This window comes from Tamandua tetradactyla, chromosome 1 (assembly GCF_023851605.1).
Source record: "Tamandua tetradactyla isolate mTamTet1 chromosome 1, mTamTet1.pri, whole genome shotgun sequence".
NCBI classification, from domain to species: domain Eukaryota; kingdom Metazoa; phylum Chordata; class Mammalia; order Pilosa; family Myrmecophagidae; genus Tamandua; species Tamandua tetradactyla.
The window spans coordinates 103,870,563-103,883,996 of NC_135327.1; the positions used below are offsets into that span (position 1 = coordinate 103,870,563).

Sequence of the window (13,434 nt, forward strand, 5' to 3'; positions counted from 1 at the left end):
TGTGAGGCTTGGGAGACTCCCACAGAAGCAGAGGTGTGAGGAACTAGCAACTGCCTAGAGAGTTCCCTTCCCTGGGTGGCAGAGATTGGTGGTTAAGAATTGTTTAATGGAGTCCAAAAGTCCAAGCTTAGACTTCATGGCCAGGAAATTAGATTATAGGGACAGGAAACCAGAAATGCTAGAGTGGTCATCAACAATTACAAAAATTGAGGCAGGACCAGGTCAGTCCTGGCCACGATGGGGCTAAAGCCTCGAGGGGGCAAAGGCCAGCCCTTGAAAAGCTGTTAGAAACCAAGTTAGAAGCCAAGGTAGAAAGATGCCATCAGAACCTTCATTTCAGGTTCTGTTAGGGGTTGAATTGCTTGATTTCATATCTTCCTATGGTAATTAAAGCACGGCCCCACCAGACTAGACCACAGGGGATTCAGATAACATTAGTTCTTCCTGGCATTTAGAGAAGTATTCAGCTTAGAGTTAATATCTCAATTATTTCATTCAGTTATGGTTTAATACAAATGTCTATATGTAAATTACCGAGTTAGTGAGGTAGGAATAAAATAAGGGCTTGCCCTCAAATAATAAAGTTAAGATTGTACACACACACACACACACACACACACACACACAACAAGGCATACAATGTGTTGCAAGAGGACTAGATAAAACATTTCAGAATTTATAAGACGGGAGAGAAATAATTCAGATTAGGAGAGACTAGGCAGGGTGTCTTGCAGAAGAATGCTTTTTCATTGATTCTTGAAAGAGAAGGAAGGTTCTGACATATATTTGAAATGTGGGCAGACTGTTCCAGGGAGAAGAAACAGTGTGGAGAACAAAAACGGAGAGCCATTTGTTTTAGAAGAACTATAAATGATGTGAAAGAAAGCTAGGTTCTAGCCAGGAAATTAGAGACCTGTGAAAATGAGAACTAGAAGGGCTCAGTTTGGATTGCGGAATTACCCAAGAGGAAGCGTCAGAGGGGCTCTGGTGGGTGAAGAGTCGCTGGCAGCAGGAAACCCAGAAGCCTTTAGGAGACTAAATGTGGTAAAGAGAAGGAGAAAGCCCATACCCAAAGGAAAGAAAACTTCTCCTTTGTCACCATTTCACCATCTCCTTATTTTAGATGCATCCCCTCATTATGTTTTGGGGCCCAGGCCAAACCAGGGATGGTCTCTATTTTCTGGGTGTCTAACAGGAAATTTGAGGCTAGAGAAAGATGCTGTGGGGAAACATGTCTCTTGGATATAAACAAATTTCCTGTTCTGGTTGAAAAGATGCAAAACAATTGTTGCACGTTTCATTTTACTATATTTTTAAATTCCCATTTTTTCGAATTTCTTGGTATTTATTTATTTATTTATTTATTTGCACGGCTAGAGATAATCCTGGAAAGTTCATAAAGAAAGAACAAAAACCAGAACCATAAAGGGAATTGGAGGAAATCTCAACAAGGGTTCCATCTTGCTCATGAAGCACATTTAAAAAAATGCAGGTTGTTTGGAGAATGAAGGCTCAGTAGGTTCCCACTGTGTCTGACCATCTCAGAGTGACAATCACAGGTGCCCATGGAGGAGGAAGTAGCTGGTGGCCTGGTTCACCTGCTGGGCCGAGTGGGCAGCCAGGCTCCACGAGTCTGAGTCACCGGAAGGGAATGTGGTAGGGCAGGCGCCATGACTGCAGGAGAACTTACTTGCAGTAAGATTTTTCAGAGGGAGCCTCTGGCTTCTCAGCAAATTCCAAAGCACTGTTTTTCCTTTGACAGAAAGAGGTTAATATTTGCACATTGTTCTTCCATATACCCACCTGATTTTTCACCCTTATTCCTTTCCCATCTGTTTTCCCTTCATTCCTGGGGTGAAACTCCAACCACACCCCTACCCCGCCTTCTGCTGGTTTCAGGTGAGGAGGAGCCTGAATTGTGGGTATTGTAGTCCTCCTGCCTTTGGGTTTCTGGTCGGGCAGCCTTGAAGCCACACTGGCAGGACTTCCGGTGCCAGGCAACCTGGAAAGCAGCAATTCAGGTGCCCAAACACTGGGCAAGGCACTTTTGGACTGTGTCTCTGCTTGTAGAGCGACCTCTTTTTTTCCCCCTGGGAAGTACAGGATCAGGAATGTTTCGCATGTTTCCATTCTCTAAAACAATGTGCCTGAACTGAAACAGCTGGGGCTCATTTCCACAACCGTAAGTGTGTATGTTTTTAAAATTTAGTATTAATTTCACTATTGATATATGCTACACGCTAGGAAATTGCAATTACCAGAAAAGTTGAACATATTCATTGCTTTTTCCTTCCCAGTGCCTGCTTGGGAAAAGGGAAGGTGACTGGTACTCTGTGGGCTCGTTGGGACTTGGTTTAGAATAACCCATGAGACACAGAATGGAATCATACCTTGTCATTTGGTTTAGAATAAAATAGATTATGAGAAGACATGCACGCAAAGTCGATGTAAACCAGAATATACTCTGATTTGCTTCAAATATGTAGATTTTTTTTAAATCTAACAATTTTTTTAAATCTAAAAAATTTAAATATTTTGAAAAAGGCAGCTAGGCATGGGGGAAAGACTGTGGGCCCAAAGCCAGATAAAGTTAGATTCAGTGCCCCCATTGCTTATTAGGTGGTTGACCTGTGGCAAGATGAAGCCTCAGCTTCCTCATCTGTATAGTGGGGATAAAACTTACCTTACTGAGTTGTTAGAATTAAATTAACAAAATAATGCCTTGTACTAAATAAGTGATTAGACAATAATTGATGGAGGATAAACTTGGCTTCATCCTGATTAAGTTTCAACTAAGCTTCATAAACTGATCAAAGAGTATGTAGTGGAAATTCTGGTGCCTCCCATTTATTAAGAGCTCCTTGACTTAAAAAATGTCTAAGTCTATGTTTAATTAGTTTAAATAATGTTGATACATTTCAGGTGTGTTTTTAAAATTGCCTCTTCCTTACAGGTGATCCTTTTATGCATTCTTTAACTTTAGTACACATTTAATTCATATTAGTGACTTTTAAATATATGATTTTATGGGTAGTATGCAGAATCTAGGAATTATGAAGTCATAATTATTAGTTAGAATTTACTTGAACATGTCAGTTCCAACTTGCTAATAAAACATTAAGCAAATGCATTATTTATTCTGCTTGCTATACAAGCTAAGTTATACAAAGAATATTTTTTATCAGTCTGGGTCCTAGAGAGAATAGCATCTGGTAAGCACTACTGTATCTTGAAATGTATTTGTTAATTTGGAGGACAAAAAAAAATTTATATTAAATTCATTTTAAACTTGAAGGCATGCCATTGATGAGTTTTTGGAATAGCTTTCTTGAGAGACTGCAGATTTCTGGCCCCATGTGTGCCTGGCTGTTTAGTCATACCTTAGTATCACTAATAGTATCACCATCACTTATAGTATCTCGTGAAAACCAAAGGTGATAACAACCAGCATTTGTAATGAAAGTGCAATGTTTTTTATATGACATGCCACATAAATATGAACCCTTTCAGGAACTATGTTAGCAAGTCCAGGGTAGCATTAGAATGAAGAGAAAGGAGGAGAGAAGTGGCAGAAGCCCTTGATAAATATAGATGACTACTAAAAAGATAGCATTGCTTTGTTGTTGAATGCCACCTATAGTCTATTTTTTCTAAAATGTGTCATTTATTCATTTAACAACTGCTTCTAAAAATGCTACAATATTCCTTGTGCGGGGCTGGGCTAAGGCACAGTCCTTGATGTGGTTCTGGTCTATTAAAGGAAATATTTACTCATAAATAATTAAAAGTAGGAAGTACTAACCCATCAATCACTTGCACCATTCATGACGTCAGTGTTCATTCATTCCTACTTCTTAGAATGTGTGATGCTCAGTATCGGATTAAACAGAAGGCTCCACTAATCTTTGTTTGAGCTGTAAGCATTTGAGTCCAAAAGCAAAAAACTTGAAAACCTGTATATGAAGTCAAAGACAGAGTAGAGGAATTTCTCAAAACATATATATCTCAAAGGTCAAAGGAAGGGGAAGTGACAGTGTATTGCTCATCGGGACAGGGGGAAGTGGTGGAGCTTTACCCAGCCTGGAAGGATGTGCAGAGTTAAGATTGGCAGAGACAGGTGAAGGGACTATGTCACATAGAGCAGCACTTCCCAAACTTTACATGTATGAAATGATTATAGGAAATATATGGATAGGACAATCCACAATAAATTACAGAATGAAAAAGATGGTTTTTTTTTCGACTTAATTTCAAGCCTTCAAAGATAAAGTTTTGTTGTTGTTGTGATAACTTTAAAGTTTTTCTAACACATGTTTAATCTTCCTTTATAATGAAAAATAACATGCAGCAGGCTTAATTATTTTATCAGGCTAAAAGTATTTAATTATAATTTTAAAAATAATATGCATTTTTATAGTTACCAGCTTTGATACTCAGGGTTCTCTAGAGAAGCGGAACCAACAGGCGAGATCTCTAAATATGAGATTTATAGAGGTGTCTCTCGCAACTGTGAGAATGGAAGAGTCCAAAATCCACAGGGCAGGCTGTGAGGCTGGCAGCATAGATGAAGGGTCTAGATGAACTCCAGAGGAGGGGCTCACTGGTTGAAGAAGCAGCAAAAGAGTCTCTCTCCTTCCTTAAAGCCTTTGACTGATTGGATTATCTCATTGTGGGTGACACATCTTAGTTGATCACAGATGTAATCAGCTACAGATGCAATCAACTGACTGATGATTTAATACAGCAGCCTTCTGATTTATCAATCAGCCACAAAATATCCTTGCAGCAACCATCGGGCCAGTGCTTGTCTGACTGCACATCTGGGCCTCATCACTTGGTCCAATTGACACCAGAACCTAACCATCACACCACCTATCATGGTTTTCCAGGTCTGCTATGACAAATACCACATGCCGGTTGACCTAACAACAAGAATTTAATGTTTCATTGTTTCAGAGGCTAGAAGTCCCAATTCTAGGCGTCTGTAAGCCCATGCATTCTTCCGGCACACTGCAGTGTTCTTTCTGGTACTGGCTTGCTACAATCCTTGGGATTCCTTGACTTGCCTCTCTGCCTCCTGTCACATGGGTGTCTCTGTTTCCTTGTGCTTGTTCTTCCAGTTTCTGCCGACTTCTAGCCTCTTACCGTGGCTTTCTCTGGTTTCTGGCCTCTCTCTAAAAGGCCTGCAGTAATACAGATTAAAGCCCACACTGCTTCAGTTTGGTCACACCTAAACGGGATCTTAGAAGTCCTCCTCACAAATGAGTCCCCATCTTTACTGATAGTACAGCTTCAAAGGGTCTTCTTTGTAAATGGGTTCACACCCACGGGAAGGCCGATTAAGATTAAGAACATGTCTTTTGTTAGGGTGCATGATTCAGTCTACCACTTTATCTATTTATTGCAATAGATACTGGTTTTTCCATTTATGGTACTGCCATCACTACCATATCTATTGTTAATAGATATTTCTGAGCTAAGAAGAGAATTCATTCACAGAAAATATTAAATAAAAAAATAATTCAGATAAAAAAGTAAAAAAAAGAATAATTCAGATGGTATTTGGTAATAAGAGAATCATGAAAAGGTACTAAAATGCCTGAAGTTTGAGTATCACTGAAGTAGAGGAAATGTCCAGTCCAGATATTAAGAGGTGAGGCTGAATAGGCTGTTTTCATAAGTAGCTGGAGAGGAGGGATTTTGTGGTATTCTGGGAGGTGGGAAGGATAGGGAAGGAAGCCCTAGCTTCTAGATGATGGAGTGTTCAAAAGAGTAATGAGGCAGGGACAGAGATGCTGAAGCCATCCTTTAGGAAGATCTTACCAAGAACAATTTACAGGGGGTTGGTGGACAGGGAGCATGAAGGCAAGGAGAACACTTTGATCCAGGCTTTAATAATATGAGCATGAATAAATGATGGGCACTGGGAATGACAAGGGGAAAGAAGGGAGGCTGAGGGAGCCATTCAATAAAATAATAATAACAATAATAATATAGTAAAAGATGACAGCCAAGATACCACTGAGCTTTTATGCTTGGGGGCCTGATAGTGTGATGGCAACGGTAAGGCAAAAAAGAGGGAGCGAGTTCTTGTGGCAGAAACAATGCTTTGCACTTCAGGCAATTCGTAACTGAGACTAGACTTGACCTTCCAGTGAAGGGGACACTGCATTATTACTCACATGGGATGGGAATTCCGGGTTGCTGACGGTACTGGACAGAGAAATGGAGGAGACAGGGAACACGTACCTCCCTCATTAAAATGAAACCTAGTTCTGCTCCTTCTCCTGTCCCACTTCATGTTTTGGGGGAGGAAAGATGAAAAAGAAGAATCTCCAGGTTTCTGGGAATGGGAAGGCAGAGTTAGGACATGTTGACTTTTCTTCCCAAGATTTTATTTTCTCATAGGGATTCTCACTTGATTGCTATGGACACAGCTTGCTGAGAGATAGGAGGTTTCTCCTTAGGGTATTTCCCCAGAAAAAAACAGAAACTTTCTCATCTCCGGCCAGGAGAACTGTCCCTGGGTTTCAGTTTTAGGAATGGTGGAGGTGAATTCTGTGTGTCTTCTATTTCTATTGGGAATGACACTTAATTTTGATGTTTCCCTCAAAGTTCCTCCTTCATACTTCCTTCTTCAATGAAATAATGATGAATTATTTGATATACTTACTTAACAGATTTATAAAGATAGATAGATATCACAAAAACTTGTGCGTGCTTCTCTCAGCTTAAAAACTAAAATCTAGCAATAAAAAATGACACATCTCCCTGATCCTGTACCTTTCTTTCCCATCTTGGAAGTCATCACATTCCTGTCTTTGTTGTTTATGACCTCACTGTATGCATTTAAGCTTTTATATGTTTTTATTTGTTATGTTTTTATTATTTTTACTGTTATGTAAATATAAAAAACAATATATTAGCATTGTTTTGAATGTTTAAAAACTTTATATAAACATTAAAGCATACTTTAAGAGCAAACTGCTCTTTTCTTTCCACATTGTATGTTTGAGATTAATCCAATTTGATTCTTGCAGCATGACATTCATTTTCATAGCTCTATAATATTTTGCAAGCGTAAGTAGCACTGTAAAAAACATTCTTACGCACGCCTCTTCGTGTTCAAATATGAGTTACTCTAGTGAGTATTGCTAGAATTAGATTTGCTGAAGCACAGGCATATATATCTTTAACCTTATCAAATACTAACGAATAACTCTCCAGAATATGTGTTAAACTAGGTTCCCAGCCATAATGAATGCGAGTTTCTCTGCCACCTCAACATACCTTTTTATCTCAAATATTTTTAGCAAATGATCATGCCAGATATAACTGAAAGCCAGAAGCCTTTGGCATCTGGGGTACTCTAAGATATGTTTGGAACATTCTAATCTCCAAAATATAGCACCAAAGTTAATTTCAAATCAACTTTCTTGTTTTTCAATCTAAGGTGCTAGAGACTGAGTGACTTTTCTGTTTAACAGGCCTTGATTGACTTTAGTATTAATGATAATAATAACAATAATAATGGTGGTGAGGATGATAATTATATTGATAGAGTTGTTAACATCAGTTGAGTGCTTAGTATGTGCCAGGTATGATCTTAAGTCTTTTAATTGCACTATCTTATTAAAATTTTTGGGTGGATAATCCCTATTTTAGATATGAAGAAACTGATTTTCAGCTCTATTAAGTCAATATTTAATAAGGAGGGGTGGTGAATTTTTTATCTAGTTAGTCTGTGACGGTTGGACAGGCGGAGAGGGACAGGGGGCAACGGATTTGAAAGAGCATCACCAAAGTGTCCTTAACTCCAAATCTTTAGAATCTACTTAATTTAAACAACAGCAAAAAAGCACACTTAAATAAGGAGAGGTGTCAAATACTAGCTATATTCATACTGGGGAGAATTTAATTTTGCCTGGCAAGAGTGGAAAAAGATTCTTGTAGGTGACCGAACTTAACTGAGCCTTGGAGACTTGAGCATGGAAGTTAAAGAGGCCAAAAATGGAGGAAATAGCCTTTTAGAAAATATGGGGATATGGAAAAGTACAGGGTATGTTTAAGAAATTTAATTCATTTATCCAAACATTAATTCAGCAAATAATTTCTGAACATCAACTATGAATAAGGCACTGAGCTAAATTCTAGGACACAATGTAAACAAAAATACACCATCCTTCCCAATAGCTGGGAGATGTCACATGTAGGGAATTGGGTGCAAAAATATGAAGGGAATAAGATGACAAGCTATTCCCCTCTTATTGGAAGTATTTGAATCTCAGCCTAAAGGGCGTGCACTTTATTCTGAAAGGGGTGAAGAATCAGTGTGAGTCACTGTGCAGTAGGCATACCATTCACGTACTTAGCAATTATTCATTCAACCTATACTTCGCTTAATGCTGGGAATGTAGAGATGAAGTAGCTCATGGTACAGCATTTATGACAAATAAGTACATAAACTTTAAAATGCAAATGTGTGAACTAAGGCAGAGGTTTGCACAGGCTAGAGATACATAATCCAGGCCACAGAAGTGGGATGGGAGAAAGAAGACCAAGATGGGAAATACTCTAAGATGCTTTTGTAGATAAATGAGATTGACAACTGAGCTTAGCCTTATAAAAATTAGCATTTGTTTTTTTATGGTTTCAGAAGTGATGCATCTTCACTGTAGAGAATTCTATAACCACAATGTTGCTTATCAATGATGTATACTTTTAAGATTTGTATACATACTTTTTTAGTCTTTTTATGCCTATAATAAATACCAAGAATGAATCATTTATAAAAGAATGCTGTATTACCTTTTTTTTTTGGCATGGCAGGCTCTGGGAATCAAACCCAGGTCTCCAGCATGGCAGGCGAGAATTCTGCCAGTGAGCCACCAATGCACTGCTATATTGCCTTTCATTTCACTTAAAATAACCTAAACATTTCCTTATCCTCTTATTTTCTTCTATAACTTGCTCATTTGTATGCGATGCTATCCTATAACTAATCACCTATTCTTGAGTATATTTTTTCTTCCTATGTTTGCTGTTATAAATACTGTCATCCTGAACATTGTTACGTGAAAATATTAAGAAATATCGAATTGATTTTTAAGTTAAATTTCTGTAATTTGAATTTTGGCTCATAGTATATGTGAAAACTCCTAAAAAGATCATTTGAGAGAAAGAAAACCTTTATGGAATATTCAGTGACAGATTGAATTTATGTAACTTACATTTTAGAAAGACTACTCTGAAAATATTGTGAAGGGAGAATAAGTAAGATTGGAGGCAAGGGAACAGGTAGGAATTATTGCAGAAATCTGGGTGAGGAAAATAATAGAGCCTTCACAAAAGAAGTGGCATCAGTGATGGAGTGGGAGAGGAGATTTTACAGACTTCAGTTATGAAGAATTAGTGGATTGGGGACCGTAGTTTGGGGAAGGAAGAGGAAAAGATTGAGTATGGATTGCTTTCCAGTTTCTGGCCTAGATAAGTCACTGGGTGGATGGTGGTGTCCTCATTCCCTCAGAGAGGGAAGTCAGGAGAAACAGGTTTGGGAGGGAGGATCTGGTGAGTTCTGTTTGGACTTTGGCATGCCTGTGGACATCTGCATGGAGATACTGCTTACACAATTGGACAAATCTGAGAGAGGAGTGGAGGTGGAGTCGAGACAGATTTGGGAGCCATCAATCCCTAGGTATAGTTGGAGTCATGGGTATGGATGGGTTGTCCCAGGCTAAGAACTCTAACATGAGAAGAGTAGAGGGCTCAGGGTGGTACCCTCTGGCATAGTTACATTAAGGTTTAATCAGAGGAAGAAACGGCCATAGGAGAGACCAAGAAGGAGAGACCATAGAGATAGGAGAAAATCTGATGGAGAGTAGAATCAGTGAAGACAAGGGGAACTTTTCAATAAGGGAGTAGTTAGGAATTCCACATCACACAATGAGACCAAATAAAAATGAAAGATGTCCTTTGAATTTTACCAGAAATCTTGTCCATAACTGTTTTGGTGGAGTGGTGGGACAGATACCAGATTGCCATGTTGACATCTGTGTTTCAGGAAGTGACAGTGGGTAGGTTCACTTTGAAAAGGAAGAGAGGAGAAAGTGGGAGACCTATAGAAGAGAGAGGGTGTTGGGGCTCAAGATGGGAGAAAGAGCTTAACCAGGGAAGTCGTCATGGCAAGTAGACACAGCGAGAATGTGGCAGCAGGATTTATCAAGCAGATGGATATGACATGTGAGATGGGATGTTGCTCAAGAGGGCTTCAGGATTTTAATTTGAAATAACAGGAGATTGTGAAATCACCAGCAAAGGTAGCATTCAAGAAAATAAATAGGCACTTGATTTTTTGGGTGGATATGGGGAAGGAAAGATGACTACCATCTTGGAAATGTTGATTTGAGGTATATATGAAGATGCACAATGACAGGGGTAGCATTCACATGGAGAGGTGGCTGAAGGTTCTGCAGCTCAGGAGAGAGATCAAGTCTAGAGACACAGACCACTGAGTGGCTCCTGTCAAAATGGGATTTGAAATCATGGGTAAAGGTGGTGTCTTAGTTTACCTGAGCTGCTGTCACAAATATCACAAAGTGGTTTTGGCTTAAACAACAGGTATTTTTACTGACTCTTGGTTTCAGAGGCTAAAAAGTTTGCTACATGTCTGGGTCAGTTGAGTTCCAGTGCTGGTTTCCATAATCTTTAGGGTTCCTTGGTTTGAAGCCCTGCCTCACATCACATGGTGCTGTCTCCTTTCTCCTGCTCTTCTGGTTTTCTGCCTACTTCTGGCTTCTAGCTCCTCCCTGGGCCTGGCATTTCTCTTATAAAGCCTCCAGTAATCCAGATTAAGGCTACCCTTAGGTCATACCTTAACTGAAAATAAAATCTTCAAAACGTCCTATTTACAATGGCTCCACACCCACAGAGATGTGAGTTAAGAATGATAACATATCTAAATCAGGGTACAGAATAGCTGAAAGAAATCATGAAGAGTGAGAAGCAATCAGAAAAACTTGGGAAATAGTTAAATAAATAGATGATTCAATTTTTAAAAACACATGGAAGCATATCTGGTAGCCTTCCTTTAATACTCAATATATTTTGGTGATTGGCCTATATTATTGCATATATAGGTATCACATTTTTAAGACTGGTATGGTTATTGCAGATACCAAAATGTATTTAATGCTCCCCTACTGGTATTTTTTTTTTTTTTTTTTGCAATTTCCAGTCTTTAGATCTTATAAGCAAAGAGCTGCAGTGATCATTTTTGCATAGGGTGTTCACTTGGAAAATTTCACTAAGATTCTAAGACTATTTCTGATATCAGAAAAAAAGCTAAAATTCCTGTTGGGAGTATTTTCATAATTCTTGAGCTCCTCATCCACTTCCAGATTACAAAAGAAAAATAAAGGAAGAAAAAACACTGGGAGAATGATGTGCTGATGAAAAATATTGAAGGGGGAATTCTAATTTCTGAATCAAAACTGCATTTGCAACTCAAAGTAACCACAAGATTTTCTAAAATCTAACAGTGACCAGAAGATATATGGGGCCCAGCTGGGAAAGTTTCACCAGTGGTATTAGAAAAAACTTCCCACAGTGAATACATTTTTAAAGGAACAGTGGGGGACAAAAATAAAGTTGCCTCCTGACTCATTTCATAAGTTGTGTTTCTCTAATGAGGTGGCTACATACCTGTGTTTTTGCCCCACATTTATGGGAAGGGCTCATTCTTAAACAAGTTCAACATACATGGATTGCTGGGTAGAGATAATTAACTTGTGGTAGGAATAACCAGTCCTGAAACAGTACTTTAGAGCTGCGCTGTCCAACACAGTAGCCACCAGCCACATTAAAATTAAAATTTATTAAAATTGATTAAAATAAAGACTTCAGTTCCTCAGTCGCAGTAACCACATTTCAAGTATTCAGTAGGCGCTTGATTACCTGATTGGACAGAGCAGATATGAACTACATTGGTGGAATGTCAAGGCATATGGAACATAAAATTCACTGGACCCTACTTTCAAAATGCAAAGAATAATGTGAAATCTAGAAATCCCTAAGGGAAAGAGGCTATGCTGGTCTCTATATCATTACTGTTGCCGGGAGACACATACTTGTTTATAGTTTCTAATACCTTCCATCTTATATTCCATAAAATTTATTCACAGAGAAGGATTCAACTAAAAGACAATTTTAATGAATACTGAAAAATTTAGATAGTGATGGTGAATACTAAAGAACTGCATTTAACAGCTATATTATTCCTTCACTTTGGCATGTCCTCTAAGAAACAACTCACAGACCCGGATAGGTGTAGTTTGTTTCAAAACCAGACTTCCTTTTGGGTGTCTTTTAAAAATGAAGATGAGCGAAATTCAAGATAAAAATATTGCTTTTCCCTAAACATCTAGTGGAGCATATAGATACCTGTTCTACTGAGGAAAGGACATATAGGGCTCAATTGAAAACAAAACAAGGAAATTAGCAGTAAGTGAGGCGTGAAACACCCTTTCCCTTATAAGAGGGGGCCAGGCTGGGTTCAACTAGTGCATTTTTCTAAGGAAGGTAGCACCAACTTTTGGGCTGTAGATGTTGCAGCTCAAAAATGGTGGTCTTGAGTGCAAAACCTTGAGGGGTGAGTTGCAGTCCTTCAGGAGCTCAGGAGTTGAAGGCAAAGAATGGAGTAGGCTTTATCCTCTTCTATCCATTCTTACTTTCCCGATTCAGGCCTCTGCCATCTCTCCTTGCCTCTAGTTTGGCTCCAATGTTTGCTATCATTCTAAAATGTTCATCATAAATCTGATTGTGTCATCTCTTTAATTTAAGCTCCCCGTTTTGTCTCTCTTTTAGGTTAAAGTTCAGTTCCTAAGTACATTTTATAGGGCCATTCATGACCAGGCCCCTGCACTCCGATGCCCCCCCTCCTTTGCCACACCCCCAGTTCCCCTCTGCCCCTACCGTGCTGTGTCAGCTTTCCTGAGCTACTTGCTTCTTCTTGAGTGAGTCATGCGCATGCTCAGTCTTGTCTGCACACTATTGTGGATGGCATTCCCTTTGCCAGAAGTACTCCTCACCCTTCTCCCTAAAAGCTCCAGCTGGACGCTGACATTTGAATCTGTCTCCAGAACCCACCTCATAAACACTAGATGATACCAAGGGGCAGACAGACTGATGGACCTCTCCCCCCGCCTCCTGTACTTCATGGTCTGGGCTGTTTCTCTTTTCCTTCTCTGTTGTTTCTGAAACACACTGTGTCACCCTTTCTCTGTGACTGACCAATATGCATCAAGGTCTTCCTTATATTCGAGGCACCAGTTCAGGTGCCATAGAAACATTTCTCTCCTTTAGATTTTTTTTTTTTTAATGCAGAAACATAACAATAGAAATCCATTCTCCTACGTAATACCCAGTCATCTTAAAAGA

At 39.1% G+C, this 13,434-nt stretch overlaps 1 protein-coding gene across 3 annotated transcripts in view; it reads left to right on the forward strand.

The window, feature by feature from the left end:
• MACC1 (MET transcriptional regulator MACC1) overlaps positions 1-13,434 on the forward strand; it is a 209,932-nt gene that overhangs the window by 117,499 nt on the left and 78,999 nt on the right. Inside the window, exon 1 of one of the 3 annotated variants that reach the window (XM_077122233.1) lies at positions 1,970-2,182. The exons of the other annotated variants lie outside the window; for them this stretch is intronic. The gene's annotated coding sequence lies outside the window, so the exon portion shown is untranslated. Of the gene's footprint in view, positions 1-1,969; positions 2,183-13,434 lie in introns of those variants that run through there. 3 annotated transcript variants of the gene reach the window in all.